Raw genomic sequence first — 8,043 nt, forward strand, 5'->3', positions numbered from 1 at the left:
TCTTCTAGTGGAGGAAGCACTTGCAGGACCTGAATGGTCACTACTGTATCCTATCATATATAGACCGCTAAAGTGATCCAATAAACAGTTACTAGTGTACAACAGTAATGTGATTGATGGACATCTGGTTCGTTGCCGTGAAGACTTAGTTTGTAGTCGTCGTCGCATCGATCACGAATTCACCAACCATTATTTCTCTATAGTTGCTAGCAAGCAGCAACGCATAACTGCCTCCGTCAAATCATGTTTCTCAGTGTCACCAATGGCTTCGACAGCGCTACTGCTTCTCATGGCCATGGCGATCCACGGCGGCAGTACTGCGTGGTGCTTGGCGTCGGACACCATCCCCGCCAACTCCTCCATCTCCGGTGACCGGACCGTCGTGTCGAGAGGCGGCAAGTTCGAGCTGGGCTTCTTCAGCCCCGCTGGCGGCGGCGGCAGCAACTACTACATGGGGATCTGGTACAAGAAGGTCGTGTCGCAGCGCACGCCCGTGTGGGTCGCCAACAGGGCCGCGCCGGTCGCCGACCCGGCGTCCTCTCGGCTTGCCGTGGCGGCGGACGGCAACCTCGTCCTCACCAACGAAGCCGGCAAGCTCGTCTGGTCCACGAACGTTAGCTCCGCCAGCGGCTCGGACGGCGCCGCCGCCGTGGCGGTCATCTAGGACACCGGGAACCTGGAGCTCCGGCGCGAGATCAGCGGCAAGGTTCTGTGGCAGAGCGCGGAGCACCCAACCGACACGTGGCTCCCCGGAGTCCACCTTGGCATGAACAAGATCACCGGCGAAGTGCAGGCGCTGGTTTCTTGGAAGAACACCGGCGACCCGGCTCCCGGCATGTTTACCTTGGGGATCGACCCCAACGGGAGCAGCCAGTACCTCACAAAATGGAACAGGACCGTGACTTTCTGGAGCAGCGGCGAGTGGAAAGACGGCGTGTTCGCCGGGATCCCGGAGATGATATCGCACGACAAGTACGACTTCGAGTTCGTGTCCGGCAAGAAGGCCAGCTACTTCACCTACTCCCTGCAGGACCCCACGGTTCTCTCCAGGCTAGTCCTGGACGTCTCCGGTCAGGTGAGGCAGATCATGTGGTCGCCGTCCGCCGACGAGTGGATGATCATCTGGACGGAGCCGCACCGACTGTGCGACGTCTACGCCGTCTGCGGCCCGTTCGGCTTCTGCAACGGGAAGAGCGAGCCCTACAGCAGCTGCCCCGCCGGCTTCCGTCCCTCCTCCGCGGGGGACTGGGAGCTAGGGGATCACTCCCATGGCTGCCGCCGGAACAATCCCCCGCGGTGTGACGACGGTGGCGTGAACAGCAGCAGCTTGGTGCACGGCGACGGCGACGGCGACGCCTTCTTGCCGGCGCCAGGCGTTTCTCTACCGAGAAACTCATCGTCTGCGCAGGCATCAAGCGCTCGAGACTGCGAGTTGGCTTGCTTGAGGAGCTGCAACTGCACCGCGTACTCTTACGGCAGTCAGTGCTCTCTGTGGTACGGCGGCTTGCTCAACTTGGAGGACACGGGCGGCATGGATGATGACCTTTACCTCCGGGTGTCCGCCATGGACGTGCCCTCCTCGAGAGGCCGTAAGAGAACGGCCGTCTTCGTTTCCATTGCCGCAGTTGCGTCCATCCTAGCCTTGTCTATCATCGTGTTCGTGGTCGTTAGAATGTATAGGAAACGGCAGAGGAGCAGAACATTCCTGCAGGCAGCATCAGAAGGCGGCAACCTTGTGGCGTTCAAGTACGGCGACGTGAGGAGCGCGACCAGGAACTTCTCGGAGAAGCTCGGTGGCGGCAGCTTCGGATCGGTGTACAAGGGGACGCTGCCCGGCGGCCGGGTGGCCGTCGCGGTGAAGAAGCTCGAGTGCCGCCTCTGCGTGGGGGAGAAGCAGTTCCGGAACGAGGTGCGCACCATCGGCGTGATCCAGCACGTCAACCTCGTCCGCCTCCGCGGCTTCTCCTCCCGCGGCAGCGAGCGGCTGCTCGTCTACGACCACATGCCCAACGGCTCGCTGGACAAGGCTCTCTTCGGGGGAGCGGCGGCGCCGGCGTTGAGATGGCGCGCGAGGTTCCAGATCGCGCTCGGCGCGGCGCGGGGCCTGCTCTACCTCCACGAGGGGTGCCGGGACTGCATCATCCACTGCGACATCAAGCCGGAGAACATCCTGCTCGACAAGGATCTCGTGCCCAAGGTTGCCGACTTCGGCCTCGCGAAGCTGCTGGCGAGGGACTTCAGCAGGGTCCTCACCACGGTGCGGGGCACCATCGGATACCTCGCGCCGCAGTGGATCTCCAGCGTGCCGATCACCGCCAAGGCCGACGTGTACAGCTACGGGATGGTGCTGCTGGAGATATATAGTCTCCGGCCGCCGGAACGCGCGGTGCTGGCCGGCCGCAGAGCAGGACCCGTCGCTGTCGGGGTACTTCCCGCTGGTGGCCGCGAGGAAGGCCAGTGTAACACCCGATATTTTGCCCCTGTACATAACACTCGATATTTTTGCCGTGTGCGTGGTCACAGTGACCAATTTGGCCACGGCACCGAGCGCGTCTCACTCTGCTGCTCGCCGCTGCCCCTCTCTCCCCCTCCATCGCCTCTCTCGTGCGCGGATGCCGCCAAGGACGCGCCGGCTGAGCCTGCCTGCGAGCGCTCGCCGCACGCTTGCGTGCCGCGCGCGCCGCGCCGTCTCGCCTCGCCGCTGCTAGCCATGGCCGCCAGTCGCCGCCGCACGCCACGAGCCGTGCCCGCGCGGCACCGGGCCGCGCCTTCGCGCGCACCGGCACCGCCCGGCCGCTCTGGTGCTCGCCCCGCCCCACAACGCCGCCATCTGGCCCTGTGCCAGCCGGAACGGCCACGCCGCCACACCCGCCTTGGCCGCCGCTGCCTGCACATCCACGCCGAGCCGTCGACCGAGCTCACCCCACCTTCCACCAACCCCCAAATCCGCTTGACCTCGGCTCCCTGAAGCTCCTTGGCCTCTCCTCCGCCCGCCCCGGCCACCGGAGTTCACCGGAGTGAGCTCACCACAGCCGCCCCCTCACCCTGCACGCCGGCAAGCCGCCTCCGGCCATCTCCCTACGCCCCACGGCCACCAAAAGGTGCGGCCCGACCCCCTTTACCTCCTCCGCCCCTTTACCCTCGCCGCCAGCGAGGAGGCCCACCGGAATCTGGCCGGGACCGGCCGCAAATGCTTCCAATCCGGCCAAGGGCCAAATTGCAAGCCCCCAATTCTTTTCAGGGTCTTTCTGCAAAACCTAGGGACCTAGATGGAATATTTAGTTTTGTTATTAGAATTTTGCAGTAAACTTATAAATTCGTTTAAAAATTGTAGAAAAAATATAAAATAGAAAATAAAGATGTTTTGGAATCCTTGTTAGTAGATCTATGCAGTGGGTATATAATATGATAGGTATTAGTGGAAAAATATTGTCCTCGAATTTTATTTGTATTTGTTGGGAATAAATTCATATTTGTAGTTATATTGCTCCGTTTGCTATGAAATTTTTATGGTAGGCTGTTCATGTGATGCATATGCTGTGGCAAAGGTGTTAGATTTATTTGGTGCATGTATACATGAGTTAATGATTTAATGTTGATGCTTTAACGTTTCTTCTATTAAAAATAAATCTCTATCGATAAAAATCAAGAGACTTAGTTCAAGACTTTAATTATGTAACATACATCAGTTTTGCATCTTTCCAGGATCATAGAAGCTATGAGTGTTATCCGGTGCATTTCATTCATTTTTGCATCAATCAATATTGTATTTAACAATAGTACTTTATAAAAGCTATTAAAAATCATATAAAATCTAGGCTATGTATTTATAATTAAAATCATACTTCAGAGTAGTAGTATTTATTTTTGAACCAAAGCACCTGTCCTTATAAAATGTTTGCAATTTCCTAGCATGGCTTTGTAATTTAAATGACCGTTAAGTAGTAGTAAATATGGCTTTATTTTAGTCTTACAAAATAAATAGTGTTATAGCTCAGAGCGATGTCTGTAAGTGCTGGTTTTAGATGATCATTTATTGATACATTTGTTTATGATAATTATGCTCTTTTCAAAGTGTGATTCATCTTTTCTTTAATATCAAATGATATGTTGTATAGTGTGTTGCACTTTTATGATTACTTTGGCGTGTTGTACTTTCATGAATTCATACATATTCATTGTTGCACCTTATTTAGGTACGATAGATGAACCACGTGAAGGACGTGATGTTGGAGCTGAGCCAGCAGACGGTGAATGGTGGACACATCTAGAAGCTGGACGGATGGATCCCGATGTGCATGACCAAAAGAAGACGCTCGTCATGCGAGTATCATCTAACTAACACTGACCTAGTGTTAATCCCAGGCAAGCCCCGGTGCATAACCTACTATTTTAAATTATGAATTATTATATGTGTATTGCTTGTGCATTACGTTTTTAGGAGTTGTCTGGAACCTTAATTGCATGATCTCTAGGTTCCCTTGGTCTTATACTAGTATGGATAGGTCGATAGCATTGCTATACTTAAATAAGTCTCGGTAGAAGTCGAGTGATTTCCTGTCACTCGCGAGCTATAGGGCAAAAGTCGAGTAATTTCAGGTTACTCGCGAGATTTATAGTTATCTTTATATTCCAGTATATGAGATATGGAATGAAATATGGAATGAATGGAAATTTGAGACCGGACGGAGGAATGATAATGAGATATAGGCATGGCAATAGGACAGGGTTCCTGGTGTCTTAGCTCCGTCTGTGTCGATTGAGGACCGTACCGTTGTTGCCCCTACTGATCATGTTTGAACTGTACTAACCGCATGCCGGGAGTAGGAGGTAGTCGAAACCGGTAAGCCGAGTACTGCCTCACTTTGAAAGTACAGGACTTCTTTCCACCCCTTAGGGCGAGTCGAGTAGTCGCAGAGAATTGGGATGCATCTATTTACTTTTGGTGGTCTCTCATTGAGCTCGGCTGGCTATACGTTGGTGGGGCGGTCCTGTAGTTCGAGGCGGGGAGGGGAATGGTTGGCTCGTATAGTTCGACGGAGCAAATGCGTGTCGTGTTGGTTAGGTCCACCTTGCAAGGTTAAATCGGATTGATTCGCCGTCATTTGCTCTCGGACATGAGCACATTGATCTCCGAGTCACATCGTAGTAAAGAAATGAAACAAAACGAGTTGATGTTATCTAATTAATTATGTTTCCACCTTGATTGCTATAGATATGCAAATCATAGATGTTTAGCCAATTTATTGTTATAATTTGGAGCTAAAATTTTAAAGTTAAGGATTTATTTTAGATATTTTTTGGCAAAACAAACCCACCAGCCAAAAATCTTACATGTCTAGATAATGGGCTAAGTATACCCTTAGTCGGGTAAGTCTTGCTGAGTATTAGTATACTCATGGTTTGTTGTTTACCCTATTTCAAGTATAGGAGTTAATCCGGATTCACATCGGTGGGCTCGATGTGACGTCCTCACGTCTCCGTAGTTATCATTTTATTTCAATTTATTTCAGTTGGTTTTTAATGAAAATCTTCCTCATGTTAGACTCTCTACCGCTGCTGTTATCTATTATGTGAACTTTAATTTGTAAAAGTCATTTTGTAAATACCTTAATATTGTTTACTATTTTGTAAAATTGTATTGTGTTGGTACCGTCTGCGCTCGCCGTCGCGCGAGACTTCTGTTGTGTTTCGATCGGCCTGTGGGTTGGAAACAGGCTCTCAGTTTACACTTAATTAAACTAATGTGCCTGATGTATTCAAATGATAGTCATTACATTTAATTAATCTGTTTAACTTAACGCTTAATTAAGGTGTTTAACCGCCAAGGGGAGGCGCTCGACGGGCTGCTGGACGAGCGGCTGCGCGGCGATGCGGACCCGCGGGAGCTGGAACGCGCGTGCAGGGTGGCCTGCTGGGGCGTGCAGGACGACGAGGCGCGCCGCCCGACAATGGAGCAGGTGGTGCAGGCGCTGGAGGGGATCGTCGCCGTGGACGTGCCGCCGGTTCCGACGTCGTTGCAGGCCTTGGCCGAAGGTTCCGGCTTTCTGATGAGTGCGCGTACCTTTGATGACTTCTCGCGATCACATCTACAGGACAGTTCTTAGTTTGGCTCTAGCTAGCCCTTTTCAGCGCGAATCTCATTTAATCAACAAATCAGACAACAACTAAGATCACCAAGAGTACAAAATAAAGTGGGGGATACCATGATTCATGTTTGAGGAAAATCTTTATATGGTATATACTTCGCTCTTTGGCTGGTTGTGCTTGGCTGGTGCTGATTTGTTATGAGAGAATAATACTACTGTCTGGCTGGTGGCTGGTGCTGATTTGTTATGAGAAAAAAGTACTGCTGGCTAGCTGATACGAACAGAGTTAGAATATAAACTTGGTTTCCTATATGCATGATGCTATAAAATTTTGTCTCCCATATTTGATACCGAGAATAAAAATCTGGTTCCCTATATGCATGGTACTATAAAAGTTTCCAATGGTGATGAGCTTGCATGGGGTTCCATCACTAGTTACTACTCTTCCAACATTGATACTGGTTTAATATGCAGAGCTGCGGGTGCATTGGTACTTTTTTTTTTACAATCCAACGACCAACGGGTGCATTTCCTTGGCATTTTTTTGGAAGGATTCAAGTGATGAAGCAGCAGCATACTGCAATCACATTGGTATTTTGTTGTAACAGATACTTGCACCAACGGTTGACATGATTAATATATCTCTTGCGGCTTGTTGTAACAAATTACAAAAGGATTAACAGACGTTTTCTTATTTCATCTTTTTATTAACACTATGGCGTATAAGTTGAAATTTACATTTTGAACCCAAACCCATCTGAAGTTACAACAATAAAATCACAACCCTGTACAAGTCACAATTCAGTTGGTTAAAAAAAATGCAGCACCCTAGTGTATGTCTATGGTCTCTCCCCATAATCAAACCGCACGAGAGATCACGTACGCCCAAATCAACGTATGCACACGACCATTTTCCACGAGCTAGCGGATATCATTTCCCCTCGGCGTCGCGCTGCAGGAACCTGAGCACCTCGTCGGGCGGCACGCCGCGCCACACCCTCGGCCGCGCCTCGCCGTGGCCGAGCTGGGCGAAGCCGTGCGCCACCCGGTTCCCCGCCCGGCGCACGTGCGAGACGGTCGTGTCGTCGAGCAGCAGCAGCAGGTCCGCGATCTCCCCGCACAGCCTGCGGTCCTCCTCGGCGCGCACCCGCGCGCGGCGCCGCACGGCGTCCACCACCGCCCGGGCGTCGCCCTCGATCCAGACGCGGCGCCAGCCGTTGGCCACGGCCAGCTCGAGCCCGCGCCGGAGCGCGGCGAGCTCGGCCACGGAGCTCGTCGCCGTCCCGATCCGCTCCGCGTAGCCCAGCACGAACGCGCCCTCGTGGTCGCGGTACACGCCGCCGATGCTCGCGCGCCGGGACGCGAGCTTCGACGACCCGTCGAAGTTGAGCTTCAGCCGCCCCGCCTCGGGCTTCCTCCACGCGCTCGCCGACGGCGCCGGCTCGCCGCCCGGCGTTACCACCCCGCCGCCGTGCAGGCCCCGCCGCCCGCCGCCTCCCCTCGGCGCCGCCGCCCGGCCGACGAGGCAGGCCGACAAGGGGTTGCAGAGCAGCACCATGCCGCCTAGAGGACGGTGCGCCCGCAGCATTGTCGTCGTTCACCGGACGCGAACTTGACGTGTATTTAGGCTGCAGCTTCCTTGAAGCGATCGCTCGCTCGCTTAGGAACGAATTGAAGCGTGGAGCTCCCTTACCGGACAATGGCGAGGCGTGAAGAACAGGTGGATCGATCGGGGAAGAGAGGGATGGCACGGGAACCGGAGCAAGCAACCGCTCGACAGGCCGGCTTGTGTTTGAAATGGCTGGAAGCGCGCGCGAGCAAAGCATCTGCCGGCGGGCGGAAGGGGAGGTTGCCGAGAGGGGGTACATGTGCTTGCCTTGCCGTGACGTTCCCCGAATTGCCAGCGCGGGAAGCAACCGTGCCGTTCGTTGCTTGCTGCCTCGGAATTGGAGAT

At 53.5% G+C, this 8,043-nt stretch overlaps 1 pseudogene; it reads left to right on the plus strand.

Annotated features, from left to right (window-relative positions):
• The first annotated feature begins 240 nt into the window (after positions 1-240).
• LOC120669469 lies at positions 241-2,708 on the plus strand (annotated as a pseudogene).
• Positions 2,709-8,043: the final 5,335 nt, after the last annotated feature.

The sequence above is a fragment of the Panicum virgatum genome, chromosome 4N (genome assembly GCF_016808335.1).
Source record: "Panicum virgatum strain AP13 chromosome 4N, P.virgatum_v5, whole genome shotgun sequence".
Lineage (NCBI taxonomy): Eukaryota > Viridiplantae > Streptophyta > Magnoliopsida > Poales > Poaceae > Panicum > Panicum virgatum.